The sequence below is a fragment of the Acipenser ruthenus genome, chromosome 2 (genome assembly GCF_902713425.1).
Source record: "Acipenser ruthenus chromosome 2, fAciRut3.2 maternal haplotype, whole genome shotgun sequence".
NCBI lineage: Eukaryota > Metazoa > Chordata > Actinopteri > Acipenseriformes > Acipenseridae > Acipenser > Acipenser ruthenus.
Genome location: NC_081190.1, coordinates 49,934,022 through 49,953,320, shown reverse-complemented (window position 1 = coordinate 49,953,320; position 19,299 = coordinate 49,934,022). Strand labels below are relative to the sequence as shown.

General features: G+C 38.6%; 1 protein-coding gene across 5 annotated transcripts in view; it reads left to right on the top strand.

The window, feature by feature from the left end:
- The window catches only part of LOC117408649 (bone morphogenetic protein receptor type-1B), a 342,845-nt gene that overhangs the window by 150,423 nt on the left and 173,123 nt on the right, over positions 1 to 19,299 (top strand). For all 5 annotated transcript variants that reach the window (XM_034013833.3, XM_058996777.1, XM_058996771.1 and 2 more), the window contains one exon: positions 10,086 to 10,168. The gene's annotated coding sequence lies outside the window, so the exon portion shown is untranslated. The remainder of the gene's footprint in view (positions 1 to 10,085; positions 10,169 to 19,299) is intronic.

Sequence of the window (19,299 nt, the reverse complement as noted above, 5' to 3'; positions counted from 1 at the left end):
CTTGGCAACAGACTCTCTGCTTTCAGTCTTTGGCCAAACTGCATTTTCCATGAGGAAGTCACTGTAAACACACATATAAATCGGCCACCCAAAGAATGTCCCATTTATAATGCTTTATAATACACTCTGATTCCGAGTGAAGGTAAGCAACTTCCACAAAAAGGTACACAGTAATGTTAGCAAACACAAACACCTATAAAACATAAAAAATGACAAAATAGTTGTATATAAAAAATGTTAAAGCATGTCATTTTAACACTCTCTCTAACCTTTTTATCAGCATGAGGCAGCACCTGTATACTGTACACTGCATTGCTTGTTTTATGCATCATGCCTGGGTTTTATCCCTGCGAGACATGCAAGGCCAGTCTGCCTGTTGAGGACAAGCACGGCAGATGCTCTTCCTGCATGGGGCCAGAGTACACCAAGGAAGCACTGACTAACCGCAGCTTCTGTGAGTTTTGTGCGTCTTTCTCCAAGCGCACGCTGGAGAAATGACTCTCTCGTGGCTCTACATAGCGGTCTGCATCCCTTACCGCTGCACAGTGCTCTTCCCCATCACCCTATAGTAGAGAGGTGGCTGCTTGCTCACCCCATGGCTCTGTGCCAAGGGAGATCGGACGACAGACCCGGGAAAGTAGCCCATGCAGGGAACTGTCTTCATGATCTTACTCATCCTCCTCCCACAAGGAAGAAGAAGAGTCACCATTCCAAGCGATCGGTGGACTCAGAGTTACTACGTGAATGTTCATCGCTGCCTGCCCCCTCTGTCCCCTTGGGGCCCCAGGGGGCGACAGTGCAGACTGACAACAGGATGACATGCTGTCCATTGTCGCCTCAGAGGACATAGAGTCAGACAGCACATCCCCTGTGGTTAAGCTCTCCCTGTCGGCAGAGCTCCTACTGCTGATCGAGAGGGACACTGCAGTCTTGCATTTGCCCTGACCTACAGAAGGTGGGAGAAGGCAGTCCATCTTTGATGATGAGCCTACCACCCCTCCTGTGTCTTCCCCAATGCAACCGGATTTCCTTTTTGAGATCTAGTCGTTATGGGGTGACCCAGCTACAGCTCCTGCTGTTTCCCAGTCGATGGACATCCTATATAGGGTGCATGATGCAGAGAAACTGGGCCCAGTGTTCGTGCTAGGCCGCGCCATTGCGGCAACGACCCCCTGAAATAAAAAAATGTCCCGCTGAATTTCTCTTAACGCGCCCGTATGTCCCCCTTCCCAGACGAGACGCAATACCAATACACAGTATATGAATGCATTTTTTATTACCATGACATGTGTGACGACAGGCTAATCTTTTTTACCTGTTTGTTTACACTTGCGTTTTCATAATTAAACTTGTTTTTATTCTCCAGTCCAGTAGAAAGTGCTCACACCCTCCCTGGTTACAGTCAGTTTCACAGTAAAGCCTGGACGACAACGTCATCAGGCTTGTGTTAACAACACGGCCCGGCGCAAATATAACCTTGTATCCCTGTTACACCCGACCATTACTTCTGGAAGAATAAGTAATCAGCTTCGGCAGTGACTTTTGAAATGCAGGCTATTATATTTGTGCTTAAAAATACTGAAATTCATCCGCTGTTAACTTATCTATTTGCTAGACAAAATATCTCTCTGATGTTTGGAGATATGGAGTGATCTAGCAAGTGAATGGGAGAAGTTCGAACTTGTGCGTAGTGCAATAAAAAACGAAAACCGCATCGATTAAAAAAAAAAAAAAGTAGACTACGGTAACGTTATAAAATATGGGAAATGTGTCTTTTCTATGACAAAAAATGCTAAAATTATGCCCCAAAATAATTCAGTATGTGTTATGCACCATAAGCGCCATTTTGCCAGTAGGCCTAGTATAACGGCATTTATATATAAAAATGTATATATAGTGAACTTTTCATATATATCAGTGTATGTGATTTTATACAGCACTGTATGTAATACATCTTGCATTGAGATAACCCCAATGGAATCGGAATAAAGGAAATTATTATGTAATACAGTTCACGTGCAGTCACGGTTTTGGTAAGTAGCATTTTCAAAACCATATCATTATGTGCAGTATTACAATATAGCAAATACACAAAACCAACGAAATACATATTGTATATTTGGCATTTTATTTTTAGTGTTCTGTGTAACACGGGCCATCGTTTAACCTTGAAAAAAAATGCAATACAGTACGTGAAGCAGGTACGTCTTTATCATATCAACATCAACATGTGTTGTAAAAATAAAGCAACAATTGCTTTGAAAACTGTTCAAAATATTTACTTGGGGGCTAAGAATGAAAAATGTCAAAAAATGCCATTTTTGATATGGCAATTGTCAAAATAAAGGGGCAGCTGGAAGGTAAGAATTTACCAGTCAGGACAATGGCATTTAAATACGACTATTAAACTTTATCTGTTGGTAATGTGGTTTCTTCTAATGCAGCGGTTTTTAAACTGGGGTACGCGACAAAAATTCTGAAATGGCAGACAACGCATTTTACTTAGTACCACTTCACAATCTATTGCAAACTTTTATCATGTAATCAACGTTTAATCGCTAGCACCAGACTGCTGTGCTGTGACAGAGCGTTCAGTGCACACATGGCTAATTTACATATTAAATATGTACGTTATAAATAAACCCTGTTGTTTAAATGTCATATAAACAGTTGGGCGGTTACTGTAGTCTGTCTTTGGGATAAAAAAAATACATATTTAAAAAAAACTAAAAGCCTATTCTTTAACTCATTTTATTTCCTGTGTGCGTTCATGCCTGCAAGTCGATATATATTTTTTTTCAATGACCCGATAAAGTTTATTGTAACTTAAGTAATATTGGTTCATTTCAAAATACATAATGTTGGCCAATCAGAAATCGAAGTACTGCATGCGGTCTAGTTTGACAAGCCATTACGTCTGGTGTGAGTTTTTAGCTTTCAATCCAGTGAACAAATTTGCATTGTTGGCTCAATACTAGTACATTACTAGCAAAGGGCGATCAAGACGAAATACCGTCAGAGATTAAAAAACGCCAAAAATGTCTTGCGATTGAAGCTCTCTCCAATTTCCCTGCCATCATTCGTGATTTGTGCGGTAACAAGCAGGGACACCCATCACATACTAAGCGTTTTAGAATTGTTTTTTTTAATTAGTATCAGTACTGTACGTTTTAGTCGCCAAGAATTAAAAAATGCCAATGTTTTCGTAATGAGGTCAGCTATAGAGAGTGGTGGATAGTGAACTTTTCTTTGCCGCCTTTTCTGTAAAAATACATGATTGCCATTTGCTATCATGTAATAGTCCTATGTCATTTCTGAGTGACTGAGTTTAGCATGGATTGTTGTATCATGTTATTGTACAAACCTTTTTTTCTGTTTTAATTTTCTTATGGCTGTCTATTTCTATCGCTAACGGTTTGTGTGATTTTTTGTTATTGTTTTGGTTTATTTTTATTAACGTCTCTCTCTCTCTCTATATACAGTATATATATATATATATATATATATATATATATATATATATATATATATATATATACACACATATATTTACACTGCCCTACTATTGTGGGACTGTCATAAATTGCACATAGAGCAATCTACCCATTAAAAAAAAAAAACAGGATTTGTATTTCAATCCCATTGCACTGAAGCAGTTTTCTCTGTATTAAAACACTAAGCAAAGCAGATTCATTCAAAACCAAAACAGCATTTGCTCCAGTGCAAAGTTTGCACCACTTGAAATAAAACAAAGAATTAGCATACTAATACAAAATATACAAGCAAACAAGCCATATCTTCCCCAAAAGAAATAAACAGCTATAGCTATATTATAATGATGCTTAACAAGGGTATCTTTTGACTCCCATTCCAGTCTCTTCTCTTCCATCACAATTTTAATTCCCAAACGTCTCGCTTGTGGTCATGTCATTGCTGTGTCCACTTCAGCCAGGAATCTGAGAGTAGTCTTAGATTCTGGTCTTAGTTTTGAGGCTCATGTTTTTGTCAGCCTTCTTTCTACCACCTATGAAACATTGCTAGAATTCGCACACACTTTTTACAGAAGGATGCTGAGATTTTGATCCAAGCTTTTGTACCATCACATATGGATTACTGTAATGCATTGTTGATTGGGCTGCCTTCTCACCTGGTGAACCAGTTACAAGGGGTCCAAAATGCAGTTGCACAAATATTGACTGGTACAAAAAATGACTGAGCATATTACACCTGTTTTTTTGAAAATTTGCACTGGCTGCCCGTCCAGTTTTGTATTATATTTAAGATCTTACTCTTGACTTATGAGGCTGTTCGGGGGAATAGGGCCTACATATTTATCTAAATTGCTGCATCCCTATATCCCTAGACGTCAAACAGGCTCTTCAAGTTTTAAGTTGCTGGCCATTCCTTTATTTAGGTGTGTCACTCTGGGAGGCTGGTTTTTCTACTTGAAACTCCCGCTAGAATTCTGTGCCTCCAGTTGTCAGAAACTCTGACACTCTGGAGGAATTAAGTCCTAAAGACCTACTGTCTTTTCTAAGCGTATGGAAAATAGACATTTTATATTTTTGTTGTTAGTATTTTTAATTGTTGTAATGTTTGATATTATAGTTACATCTTTGGCTTGTTTTGTAAAGCGCTTTGGGATGGCTTGCCATGAAAGGCGACATATAAAAATAAATTGATTTGGTTGATTGATTTCAAGATTTCCATTACACGAGAGTAGATGTTAAAACTTCATGCTGATTTGAACTCGGCTCTCGCCAAGATAAGCACCAACTAAGACGTAGCTTTACAGTAAACTAATGTGATCCATATGCGTCTCCATCCATTTACGTTTCCTTCCATATGATGATGTAGATATCCTTCTGTCTGGTGTTAATGGCTGAAGTGTAATGCTGGCTCCAGGGATCAGCTTATTTTGCCTCCCTGGCGCATCAGCACACACAACGGCTGCGATGCTGGCTCCGGGGATCAACCAAAGTGCGGCCTCCCCAGCGCATCAGCATGACAACCGTCTGGATTGAGCTAAGTAGGGTACATCTCTGGGGTTTTCAAGTGGGCACCTTCCATCCTCAGTGTTTCGTCGACTAGCCCACGACACCTCAAGAGGGCTCGACGGTGATTCTGGCGTCCCAGCATCACCCCCCTCCGTCCCCCACTCAACTCAGCCCAGCTTACTTACCTGTCCCCAGCCAGAATCTTTCCGTCTCAACCACAGCCAGTTGCTGCTCCTTTCTGCTGCTTCAGATAAGTTCTTCACTGTGCGACGCAACTCTTGGCCACTGAATCCGACGTCTCTGAGAAACCGGGTTGTAGAGTGTGCCACAAATCCTCGACAACCCACTTCCACTGGGTAAACCCGAACTCTCCATCCTCGCTGTTCCGCTTCAGTGGCTAGTTGAGCATACCGCAGTTTCTTCCTCTCATACGCCTCATCTACAGCATCCTCCCATGGCACTGTTAACTCTACCAGGTGAACAAGGCGTGCTGATCCAGACCACAAGACAATATCTGGTCGAAGGTTAGTGGTGGCAATCTCAGGTGGAAAAATAAGCCGTTGACCAACATCTGCCAGCATTTTCCAGTCTCTAGCAGCTTCCAGTTGTCCTGGGCGAGAATTGGTTTTAACACCTTTTCTTGGTGGTTGCTCTCCTGGGCGGAGGAATGTTGTCTTTTGTGTGTAATGTTTTGATGGAACAGGTGACAACTTATTGGTCATGTTACGCTTGTCTTCCAATGCTAAGGCCAAACATCGCAGCACCTGGTCATGGCGCCAAGTAAACCGTCCTTGGCTAAGAGCCACCTTACATCCTGTCAAAATGTGCCTTAATGTTGCAGGTGATGAACACAAAGGACATGAGGGATCCTCTCCTACCCAGAGGTTTAGGTTCTGTGGTGATGGGAGAACATCATATGTTGACCTGATGAGGAAACTGATCCTGCTCTGTTCCATTGACCATAGGTCTTTCCAGCCAATCTTGCGTTGTTCCACACTCTCCCATCTCATCCATTCTCCCTGCTTGGCCTGGGAAATGGCCTTTATACACCTCATCCTCTCCTCCTGCTTTTGCACCTCGTTGACTACCAGCTTCCTCCTTTGAGCTGGGGCCGCCTTGTGCCATGTAGGAGGAGTTGAACTGAAACCAAGACCCCCTCTTCCATGCTGAACTTGCCCCATGATATCACCAATTCGAAGGGCAGCCTTTGCATCTTCCACAGCTTTCTTTGCTGCCCACTTTCTTCCAGTTTTCAACACAGGTGCTGCCTCCCTTACGCATTTATCGCGTGACTCTACTAAAGTCATTTCCAGTCTGACCTTGGCGCACTTAAACTCCTCGGTTAGAGCAGAGACTGGTAGCTGCAGTATTCCTTTACCATAAAGTCCCACTCTGCTGAGGCAGCGTGGAACTCCCAACCATTTCCTGATGTATGAACTGATTAAAGCTTCCAGCTTCTCTACTGTTGTCAAAGAAACCTCGTACACAGTCAGTGGCCACAGCAACCTCGGCAGTAGACCAAACTGAAAGCACCAGAGTTTTAGTTTACCTGGTAGAGCGCAGCTGTCTATGCTCTTCAACCCTTCCACTGCTTGTTGTCTAACTTCTCCCACACGAACTGTGTCCTTTAGATCCCCGTCGTACCATCTCCCAAGACTCTTCACTGGCTTCTCAGACACTGTTGGTATTGCCTCACCATTAATGAAGAATGTTTTATCTACTACTTTGCCTTTAATTATAGAGATGCTCCTTGATTTAGTGGGCTTGAATTGCATTCGTGCCCATTCAATGTTATTGGTTAATTTGCCCAATAATCGATTAGTGCAGGCTACTGTTGTAGTCATGGTTGTCATGTCATCCATGTATGCTCGAATTGGTGGTAGTCGCATTCCAGAAGCCAAGCGCTCTCCTCCTACTACCCATTTTGATGCCCTAATGATTACTTCCATTGCCATGGTAAAAGCCAGTGGAGAAATGGTGCATCCTGCCATTATTCCAACCTCTAGGCGTTGCCATGTAGTGCTGAATTCTGAAGTTGAAAAACTGAATTGCAAATCTCCAAAATAGGCTTTCACTAAATTTGTTATTGTCATCGGTACGCTGAAAAAATCAAATGCTGCCCAAAGTAGTTCATGTGGCACTGAACCATATGCATTAGCCAAATCCAGGAATGTCACATGGAGCTCCTTCCTCTCCTTTTTAGCTGATTGAATTTGTTGCCAGATCACATTGATGTGTTCTAAGCAACCTGGGAAACCTGGAATGCCCGCTTTTTGTATTGAAGTGTCAATGAAGCAGTTCTTTAATAGGTAAGCTGACAATCTCTGAGCAATAATGCTGAAGAAAATCTTGCCTTCTACGTTTAATAGGGAAATGGGACGAAACTGACTGATGCTTGTAGAATCTTTTTCTTTAGGTATAAAGACTCCACCTGCTCGGCGCCATGCTCTTGGTACAACCTGTTTTTCCCATGCCACTTTCATCAATTTCCACAGAATTCGTAGAACTCCTGAAGCACTCTTGTACACTCTGTACGGAACTCCATTAGGCCCTGGAGATGATGAAGCCCTTGCTTTTTTTCACAGCTTGCTCTATTTCTTTCCACTTAGGTGCACAGTCCTCCATTTGGTATTCTGGTGGATTGATAGGTGGGATGTCTGACGGAATTGACATAGGCTCCTGCCTTTTTGAATCTGTATGTGTTTCCTCCAAATATCTCTCCAGCTCAACCTTAGATGCTTTTAGTGTGCCATTCTTCTCACTGGTGAATAACTTCTTTACAAATTTGAATGGGTCTTTATAAAAGTTAGCTCTCGCACGCTCCTTCTTTTTGTAGCGTTTCCGTAGGCGCTCAGCTCTGCGCAATGTTGCAAGCTTATCTTTTATGACCCTTTGTAAGAGATTGAGTCCCTCCTTCTGACTTTGTTCTGCTCTTCTCCATTGGTTCCTCAGCTGTCTCCTTTCTCTAATTAAGCGTTCAATCTCTTGCTGCCGTCTAGACTTTCCAGGAATAGTTTGTACTTTTTCCTTCCTTTTTTCAACTCCAAACCTCTCACTTCCATATGCGTAGATGATGTCCCCAAATTTATCCAGCTTCTTTTCAACTGTTCCACTTAATCTTTCCAATGCAACGCAGAGATCTGTGTTTACTGTGTCCCATGCAGTTTTCTCACAAGCTCTTGGCCATTTAACTCCAGGCTTGTGCCCGTTGAGGTTCTTTTCTCTCTTATGCTGGTTTGTCTGACCGGGTTCACAAGGATCATTAGGTTCATCACTAACTGTGTCCATGCAAGTCCTCCTCACATCTATGATAGGGGTGCTGATATCCTGCGAACTGTGGTTTGCTTCCTGTCGCTGGATTTCATTCGACTGACTTGACTGACTTCGTAAGAAGTACTGATCAATGCGAGGCCCTTGTCCCTTCTCCCTCAAGCATTTCATTCTCCCTTGATGAATCTTCAAACCCCTGACCGTTGTCGCCTTGCTCCAGCCGCAGACACAAACCTGGAGTTCCATGTCTTTGTTAACTGCAGATCTTGAACTAGTCTTTTGTGAAGTACTCTCCATACTCATATCCGTTTCAGTTCCTAAGTCGTTAACCGTGTTGTCCAACGTTGAGTCATCTTCCGCCCCCGCTCTCGCAGACTCTAGGGGTATTTTTCTCTTTAATTTCTTAGAAGCCTTGGGCGGGTGTCTCCAGCATCCTGTAAACACAGAGCTGGATACTGCCGACAAGGGTAGCTAACCCTTACCAGCCCCAATGGGGTCTCTTTCCTCCTGTCAGCTGTCTCTCCAGGCTGTCACAAGATCTTGCATTTACATAATAATTGCATGTTTTTTTTTCCTAGGGACAAATGTTACTGTTTGGAGATTAGTATCTATTTTTGTGAAACAGGAAATTATTGTGGCCCTTCCAGAGCAATTTTTGTACTCCAACATTTGCTATTTAATTAGGGTTATTTTTTAAAAAAAAAGGTAAATGTTTTGCTGCATCGTGAAATTTAAGACTTATCATTTCTTAATCCAAATCTACCAGCATTAAAAACATAATCATTTTAAAGGTGTTGTTTAACTTGTTTGTGCTGTTAGGACACTGACTGGGATGTTTATTTAAAACTGTTGCTAGTGTCGTGATTACCTTATATGTTTGAAGGACAGGTTACTGACCAACCAACTTGAACTACCTTGTACCTACCCACCAACCAACCAATCAACATGTACTTTGTTTAGCAAAGCTATCAGTGTGGCTTTCGTACCTAATCTGTTTGATACAAACACAGCCAAGGGACAGTGCATTTAGCTGTACTTGCGGGAGGTTTTCAATCTTTTTTGGGAGGAGGAAGGGTGTTATGCAGATCAAGGAGACTCCTGGAAGTTCCGAGAGACTTGCGTTGTCTGAATATGATGCTGTGACAGAGACAGAATGATTCTTGGTGATAAATCTCCCTCCCGACCTGTGAGGACACTGTGTAAAGGGAACAGAGTGCACTGGACTGGATGGCCAGACAATTCATTCCCAGGGTTAGAAGGAAGTCGGTCATCTAGAAAGGGGGCAGAGCTACGATACACTAAATCATCGACCCGGAAGGGAAACGATGTGGCAGCCGCGGATTGGAGGAGCAGTTGCACTAGTTAACCAAGGGTACAAAAGGGGGCATAGTGAAGTGATCTGTTCCTTTGTATGGTTAAAGCTGAACTGGAAGGAGACCGTGTATTGTAATTGTCAGTGTTTTGTTTGTTTGTTTGTTTTGTCATGTCTAAGGAATCACTTTGTTGTTGTTATTAGATAGCTGAACACGATCCGGAGCTGTCGCCAAAGGCCAGCACTTACCCGGACAACACTTCACTACTGTTTCACAAATAATAACTGTATTTACACCATGAGCACTATCGCACTCACTGTGGACTTGTGTTTTGTGTTACGTGTGGGTGTTTAGGAATGGGAATGTTATTATTACGGGACCAACCCAGCTTAGTGCAGTACTAAGCAGGTGTTGGTTTGGCCAATCTTTATAGATCACCTCCAGTGAATGCGAGAGATTCCTGCCAAACTGATTTCATATTTCTGTTTTCTTCCTACCCCACCAGGTTTGAAGTTCAGTTATAGAAGACTGAATGGTGATGACAGAAGGACAACATATTTGAAAAAATAAGCCTTATCCTGTTGAAAGGTATGTGAACAGATCATTTTCTCTGTGTCTGTCACATTTATGTTCAGCCTAATTGCATTCTGTTTACTGTGTGTTGGTATTATCTAATCATCTTCAACCTCAGGTTAATTTGGCCAGAGTAAGCAGGTTGCTGAGCTACTGCTATGGCCAAAAGTGTTGCATCACCCTATAGGATTAACACCTTTTGCAGCATAAAGTTAAATGAAACCTGCTGAATAATGTTACGTTAACATATTGAATTACATGCTGCTTGTAGTTTTCCATGTACTTAACAAAAAACTGAAAAAAATTGAACATATGACATTTCAAAATCTAACATGAAATACTGTACTACTATTATGGCTTCCGGTAGACTTTTGCGATATCATTTTGTAGTTTCTTTGATTACATGATGTTAAATAAAAGATTTAAATTATGTTCATATACAGTAGTTTAAAAAAAGATGTCTCAATCCTAAAAATGTCGATATTTAAAGCTAGTTTACTTATATTGATTATCCACCAGATGGATTCCCCAGTGGCAAACCGTGGACGCAGATTATATTTGTAGGTTGCCTGCTGTGAGGCGGTTTGGTTAGGACATTCTTAAGCACAAGTTTGTGAGGGATCTAGTGAAAGCTGGCGAGAACTTTTAGTATTACAGTATATATTCAAGTTTTCCAAAATGTGATGCACTGTAAACCAGACTGAAAAGTCTCCTTCTCTGTAGTCTGGGTCTTTGGAAATAAAAACTCCCCTGGCTTTCCTTGGACTCTTATTGAGTTACATTACATATAAACCTAAAGAACCTTCAGTCAAATGCACAAACAAGGTGTCTTTCTCAGTGCCTCGATGATTCACATACTGTAATATTAAGGTTTATAGAGGGATAAGGTATTTAGCTATATTATATATATATATATATATATATATATATATATATATATATATATATATATATATATATATATATTCTAATTATATTCAAATTATTAAGGAAGTTAACAATTAGTATTCATTACAATATATCAATACTTTGTGATGTTATCCTCTGGAAATAACATAAGATTGACATGATGTAACAAAATTGAAGGCTATTAATTCCCCCTTGATTCAAGTGCCAGCCTGAGGTTATATATATATATATATATATATATATATATATATATATATATATATATATAGTCGAATCCGAGTCTTTTGCAGCCGTGACTCAAGTACGAATCCGAATCACGAAAAATGCGACTCGAGTCTGAGTCCTACAAGTCTGATATATATTTTTCGTGATTCGGATTCGTACTTGAGTCACGGCTGCAAAAGACTCGGATTCGACTCAACCTTGTGTGACTCGGACTCGAACATTCGGGATATTAACGACGAGTCCTTTTTTATTTTTTATTACACAAGTAATATTAGTTACTAGGAAACTGTGCATGATAAAAACCCACCCAACAAAACATTGTCCAATCACTGGTTAGCCCTGTTGTCTTTGCAGCCAATCATAGTAAGAATAAGAAATTGGAAGCGAGTTAAATTGTAGCTTAAACACACGCCCACACAAATCCAACTGCAACCATTGCAGACCAAGTTTTTCTTCCTCTTTTGCATTGTTTTATAAGGAATAAACAATGTCAGCATGGTAAACAAGTAAGTAATTAAAAACATAAGAAACTTTACAAACGAGAGGAGGCCATTCGGCCCATCTTGCTCGTTTGGTTGTTAGTAGCTTATTGATCCCAGAATCTCATCAAGCAGCTTCTTGAAGGATCCCAGGGTGTCAGCTTCAACAACATTACTGGGGAGGTGGTTCCAGACCCTCACAATTCTCTGTGTAAAATAGTGCCTCCTGTTTTCTGTTCTGAATGCCCCTTTATCTAATCTCCATTTGTGACCCCTGGTCCTTGTTTCTTTTTTCAGGTTAAAAAAGTCCCCTGGGTCAACATTGTCTATACCTTTTAGGATTTTGAATGTTTGAATCAGATCGCCGCGTAGTGTTCTTTGTTCAAGACTGAATAGATTCAATTCTTTGAGCCTGTCTGCATACGACATGCCTTTTATACCGGGGATAATTCTGGTTGCTCTTCTTTGCACTCTTTCTAGAGCAGCAATATCCTTTTTGTAACGAGGTGACGAGAACACAATACTCTAGGTGAGGTCTTACTAATGCATTGTAAAGTTTTAACATTACTTCCCTTGATTTAAATTCAACACTTCTCACAATATATCCGAGCATCTTGTTGGCCTTTTTTTTATAGCTTCCCCACATTGTCTAGATGAAGACATTTCTGAGTCAACATAAACTCCTAGGTCTTTTTCATAGTTCCCTTCTTCAATTTCAGTATTTCCCATATGATATTTATAATGCACATTTTTATTGCCTGCATGCAATACTTTACACTTTTCTCTATTAAATGTCATTTGCCATGTGTCTGTCCAGTTCTGAATGCTGTCTAGATCATTTTGAATGACCTTTGCTGCTGCAACAGTGTTTGCCACTCCTCCTATTTTCTGTCGTCTGCAAATTACTATACTATACCAGAATCTAAATCATTAATGTAGATTAGGAATAGCAGAGGACCTAATACTGATCCACTGGTTACCTCGCTCCATTTTGAGGTTTCTCCTCTAATCAGTACTTTCTGTTTTCTACATGTTAACCACTCCCTAATCCATGTGCATGCATTTCCTTGAATCCCTACTGCGTTTAATTTGAGAATGAATCTTTTATGCGGGACTTTGTCAAAAACTTTCTGGAAATCTAAATAAACCATGTCGTATGCTTTGCAATTATCCATTGTCAATGTTGCATCCTCAAAAAAGTCAAGCAGGTTAGTTAGACCCGATCTCCTTTTCCTAAAACCATGCTGACTATCTCCCAAGATATTGTTACCATATAGGTAATTTTCCATTTTAGATCTTATTATAGTTTCCATAAGTTTACATATAATAGAAGTCAGTCTTATTGGTCTGTTGTTACCTGGTTCGGTTTTGTCTCCCTTTTTGTGGATCGGTATTACGTTTGCTATTTTCCAGTCTGTCGGTACAACCCCTGTGTCAAGAGACTGTTGCATGATCTTGGTTAGCGGTTTGTAAATAACTTCTTTCATTTCTTTGAGTACTATTGGGAGGATCTCATCCGGCCCAGGGGATTATTTTATTTTAAGAACTCCTAGTCCCTTTAACACTTCTGCTTCTGTTATGCTAAAGTTATTTAAAACTGGATAGGAACAGGTCGACATGTGGGGCATGTTGTCCGTGTCCTCCTTTGTAAAAACCTGTGAAAAGTAATCATTTAATATATTTGCTATTTTTTTTTTCTTCGTCTATGATTTTACCATTTGTGTCTCTTAGACATTTAAGCTCCTCTTTGAATGTTCTCTTGCTGTTATAATAGTGGAAAAACATTTTGGAATTTGTTTTAGCCCCCTTAGCAATATTGATTTCTATCTCTCTCTTGGCCTTTCTAACTTACTTTTTGACTTGTGTTTGCAGTTCCAAGTACTCTTTCTGTGTATTTTGTTTTTGGTCCATTTTAAACGCTCTGAAAAGTGCCTTTTTTTCGCTGAATATTTTTTTAATTGATCTATTAAACCATTTTGGCCATTTTGTTTTAGATTTAGATTTGTCTACTTTTGGGATGTAATTGTTTTGCGCCTCTACATTTTTAAAAATGTAGATGTTTTCACTATTTTACTCCAATCTACTTTTGTTCGTCTCTGTTTCATACCTTCATAGTTTGCTTTTCTAAAATTGTAAACCTTAGCTTTAGTCATTACTTTTTTTTTTTTTTGGCTTTTAACAAGCCTTTCACTTTACTACTTTAAACTGTGTTCGAAGTTTTTTTTAAGCACTGTAGAAATACATTTCTAAAGCTGCATTCTTGAAAAATACGAAAATATTTGATTTTGCTGAGCTCCTTGAATATCTGCAATATAATGTATTTGTTTGCACTGAAAACAATAGAACAATTCTGAGTTTACTGAAAACAAAAATGAATGAAAAATATTAGTTATAATCATGCTTTTAGAGCTTCTTAATTCATATCAGAAAGTCGCTGTCTGATTAAACATTCTGTTCTTTGCTTCTAATCTCGTTTACAGCACATGCTGTCACTGCAAACAACATCAATGAATTTACGTGGTAAATTCAATGTAAAACTAGGCACTAAATTTTCAAATCGAAAATTGCTTACCGTCAAACAAGCAGATATATCTGATCTATGATATGACAGAAGGACTGACTGATAGCAAAAAAAGAATAAGTCAATACCACTTAATTTACCAAAATGAAAATAATTTATTATGGATGCAGAAAAAACACATTAAAAATACGCTGTGCAGCGTCAACCTAGAAATCTGTGTGAACATCATTTTTTTTTTATTCCATTATGAACTTACACAAAAATGAAATACATATAATATGTTTTTGTATAAAAGAGAAAAGATAAAAAAAAATACATTATCTGAAATCAAATGAACTGAAGCACAATCTCGTAAATGCATCAAACAGTAGTCTAATTCTAATTCCAAAAGAAAAGAAGATAGTGACTGTGGCAATGTGCCCCACCCCTGTGTGCATTTGTGTGTTATATGTTGTATGGTGCGTGTGTTAATGTTGGTGTATAGAGATTGGTACACGGGATATAAACGGGTCTGTGTTTCACGTGTATTTAAAAATGTAGATTTGTATTTAGGCACGAGGATGGCACAAATCACTTCACGTGCTGGTTAAAATGTAATGTGTGGTCACGGGAGTACACTTAATTAACTCACGTGCAGTTGTACCGAGATTCCAATTGAATGATTGACTAGCAATCGACTCTCGGTACAACTGCATAAAAGCAGCATGTTTTCACTCACTCGGGGTTGGGTGTTCAGTGAGTGGAGAACGAGTGTGGAAAAGGAGGTAAAAAGAATAATAAGAAGAATAATAAGAAGTGTCTCACTCACCGTGTTTCGTGTGTCTGTCCGTGCACTGTTTGTTTACTGTTTAGTACGTTTTGTTTGTCTCTTTTTTTTGGCGTGAAGTGCCGTGTCCTGTTTTTGTGTTCTGTTTAAACCTTTTATTTTGTTAATAAACGCTGAGTGCTACCATTTGCACTCAGCTACACATCACCACAGTCTGTCTGTGTGTTTCTTCCGGGTCTGACGTGTCACTCACCCAGCCTTGTGACAGTGACAGACAAGTTAAAAAAGGCAAATAGAATAATCTAGGTAGAAAAAATGAATCTAAATCATTTTTTTTGTATTGTTATTTTGTTTTATTTGTGCATTTTAACTAAGGGACGATATCAGACAACATCCGTTAAACCCCACTACGACCACTAATTGAGTTTGTTTTAATGACTCGTGACTCGGACTTGGACTCGAATTATAGTGCCTCAGATTTGGACCCTGATGACTCGGACTCGGACTCAGGGTTTGAGAACTCTACCACAAGTCTATATATAAGGTATTTATTGTGAAGTCATTTTTAACATATGAGCCAATCTTTAAAAATGACTTCACAATAAATACCATAAGTTATCAAAATTACAATAGGATCCCTTTCATTGTTTCCTAAGGACAAATCGTACAATTGTACTGGATGCAATCAGATTAACAAAATAAGTATCTTAATTATTTCTAGAACAGCTTTTAAACTAACATTTACACAGTAAGATATTTGCTATCTAATCACCTACACGCATTTCATGGCTCACCTCTTTTTTAGGTAACCATAATAAACATTAACCTTTTGTAATGCTTGCGTGAAGTTTCCGTTGTATAGTTAGCATCTTCTTAGGTAAAGCAGTATGGACTTCTTCCACCATGGAGCAGTTTCAAGGCCATAGTAAAACTAAACAGCTTAGAAGCCATTTTGAAGATGTGGTGCAATAAGAACATGCTTTGCAGCCATTTTTGAAGAAACATTTTTGTTGCTAAAAGTCTTGTTTTATGGGACTTTGGAACAAAGGAGGCGAGAGGAAGTTTGATTGGCTGGTCATATCAGAGTTGACACTTAAAGTGAAGGGTGATAATCACTGTCTCCTCTGTGTCAATATGAATTTCAGAATCATTTTATTAAAATCAGTGCTTATAGCTTTTTAAGGGAAAAAAATTGCCACATTGCTTCTAGTTTATATTTTATCTTATGTATCTGTTCCTATAAAACATACCTTTCTTTTGGTATAAAATGCATCAGTGTTCAATGCAGATGGATCAGAGCTTTAATTTAGTTATTCTTAATGTTATCTTATTTATTACTGATTTGTTTGATTTAGGATCTTTATTTCGTGTCAATGTTTTATTAATTTATGTGGACTTTCTTTCCTTATTTATTTTCTTTGAACTCTTTTAATTTCCATATATTTTCAATTTAATTATATCTAGAACCTTTGAGAGGCTAGGAAGCCTGAGTCGTTATCGGGTTTGCCAAAATGTGTTCCTTTGAGGTGTTAAGGTTTACTTCTTACACCATGTTGTTTAGATTCTGAATAAATTTCCTAGCAAATGTCCCGCATCCCAATGCATAGGAAGAAAGTTCCAATATTTACCCATAGAAAAAAAAGAATATTCTGCACAGTAGAGTTAGTGAAAACCTCACACTGTGCTCTTCGTGTGGCTGACACATCTGCTGATCACTAACTTATACAACGGTAAGAACACTTCATTATGTCTATTTTTACTGTGATGATGGTCGTGTCGTGTTGAGTTGGGGGGGGGGGGTATGTCTATTATATGATAATGAGTGTTTTTTGCGTATGACTGCTCCCATGTGTATGATGCGTATGACTGCCCCCCCCCCCCCCCCCCCCCGGAGACGAGCGTCCCGCTGAACAGTTTTCACGTGTTGGCAAGTATGTGTTTGTCTGGTGTTTGAAGTTACGGATGTATACAATATGCTGTGGCTATTGCTGTGGATGGGCAATATGTTGCTGTTCCTTTCACAGTAAGTACCGAAATCTTGTTTAAGTCACAGCCTGGACCAATGCTTAATGTTGCACAGCTGACATTCCCATTAAGAACAAATACTGAAATAGAGACAGTGCTGTTAATTTCAATGTTAAATGATGTAAATAATAATCACCCTTGGGGAGCTTTTCAGCTCTGCTATTCAAGATTTCTTTGTTATTTTTGAGTTTGAAACATAGGATTTCAGCACGCTTAGCAATTGTTATTTTTACCTCTATTTTACCTCTCTCTACTCCCTGAACACTCTCTTCGTTCAGCAAAGCTGCAGATCTTTTATATTCTGGCAAAGGGGTTAACTAGCTATTAATGACCTTATTACCCTGGGGCCATAGTCTGCACAAGTTTAATAAGGATGCGTGACTGCCAGCCAGTTAAATAATCAGTAGCTGATCAGTCACGCATCCTCACGAGGAATGTTAAAATAAACAATAACGTGGCAGACGGCACCTTGCTCTCCCTGCCACACAATAATAAAATACAAATAATACATACATTATAACAATAATAATAATAATAATAAACAAATATATACAAAGAGACGGTACACTCCGCCACACTTATACATACACTTCTCTACAGCAGGTATTGGGTATTTTTTTGTCCCTTTTCCTAATATAGTGTCATGGTATCCTTAACCATCCCCTCTTCAAATGTACATTTAAAATAAACATTGAAATCAATTGCTTCCTTGAATTTTGTACTGCGTTCCCTCCATGAAGAGTGAAACTGTAGCTGTTTGCATTGGTAGGCGTCACAACTAAGTGTCACATGAGGTCATCCTTATGGGCTGCATTGTAGTGGTGACAGAAGCAATACAGTCGTAGATAAAAGTATACTTGATATAGGATAATCAAAGAAAACATGTTAAATACAAGTATTTAGTGAACATAAGCCACTAATTAATATGACAAAGGCCAAAAAACACAATTTCTGGTAGTTTAGCAAACAATCTTTATGAAAAAACAAAAGCACGTACAGTAAGTCATTTCTAATATTTGTTCATGACAAAAGTATTGGCACATTTACATTTAAACTCTCTAAAAATGTAATAAAACTAATTATATATATATATATATATATATATATATATATATATATATATATATATATATATATATATATATATATATTAATTGATTGAAACCATTACAGAGTAATTAAGCTGCATTGTAAAGTCAATAGCCAAAAAAATAGGTAATTATCATCTGTCATCGGCAATAAACATCTGTTGAAGAAGAATGTTTTGGCAACACAGAAGATGATGGTCAAGATATTTCCGTTTAAAATATTAAAAGTACCATGAATGTTTTACTTTGGCTAAACGAGTTTTTATGTTGCAATGTATAGATTTTGGCTTTATAGTAGGAAATGTTAGAAAGAAGTTACCGTTTGTCACTCTTTATTTATCTAGAAAACATTTTAGTCCTTTGTAAAGCAGAGTGCATTGAAAACAAATAAATACAATAACAATGAGAAAAGCATTGAAAAGGTATCAACATAATTTACAGTCATCCCTGGCTAAACTGGACATGTCGGGAGACAGACAGGTTGTCCGAAATAACGTGGTGTCCGGTTAAAAAAATAAAATTGCACACACATACATTTATAATGTTACATTTAATTAAATTTATAAATCATTGTGCTGAAATAACATTAACATTATGTAAAAATATAAATCTGTTCAGTAGACTTAATTGGTAAAGCTCGTTAAATGTCGAATTCCCCAAAAATATGAGTTTGACTGAAATAAATTTTATATATGATAAATGTCGGTAAAGCCACTCGCTATTTTTTTTTTCTTACCAAAATTATAATTTAGAAATCATCTCTAGGTTGTGTAGTTTTAATACTTGCTGTCTGGCCCGTCTCTGTTCCGCTCTGAATGGCTAGCGGTCGCTGTCAGTCAACTCAGTGGCTACTATAGTTTCACCGTCAGTCATTTCATCCTGTTCTGACAGATCTCGTTGACTTAAGCAATGCTAGAATGCTCTCATTCATTTAAATTAGGGATGCACCAAATCATGACAAAAGAATACCGAATCCATCTCAAAAGATTTGACCGAATACCGAATCAAATACCGAATCGACAAAATCTGTCAAGAAAAGCGTACAATCTATAGTTTTGAGCCTTTTAGTTAATAGTATTTTTATTACCAAATGGAAATATATCCCTGAATAAGATTTCAAACGTCAAAATAAA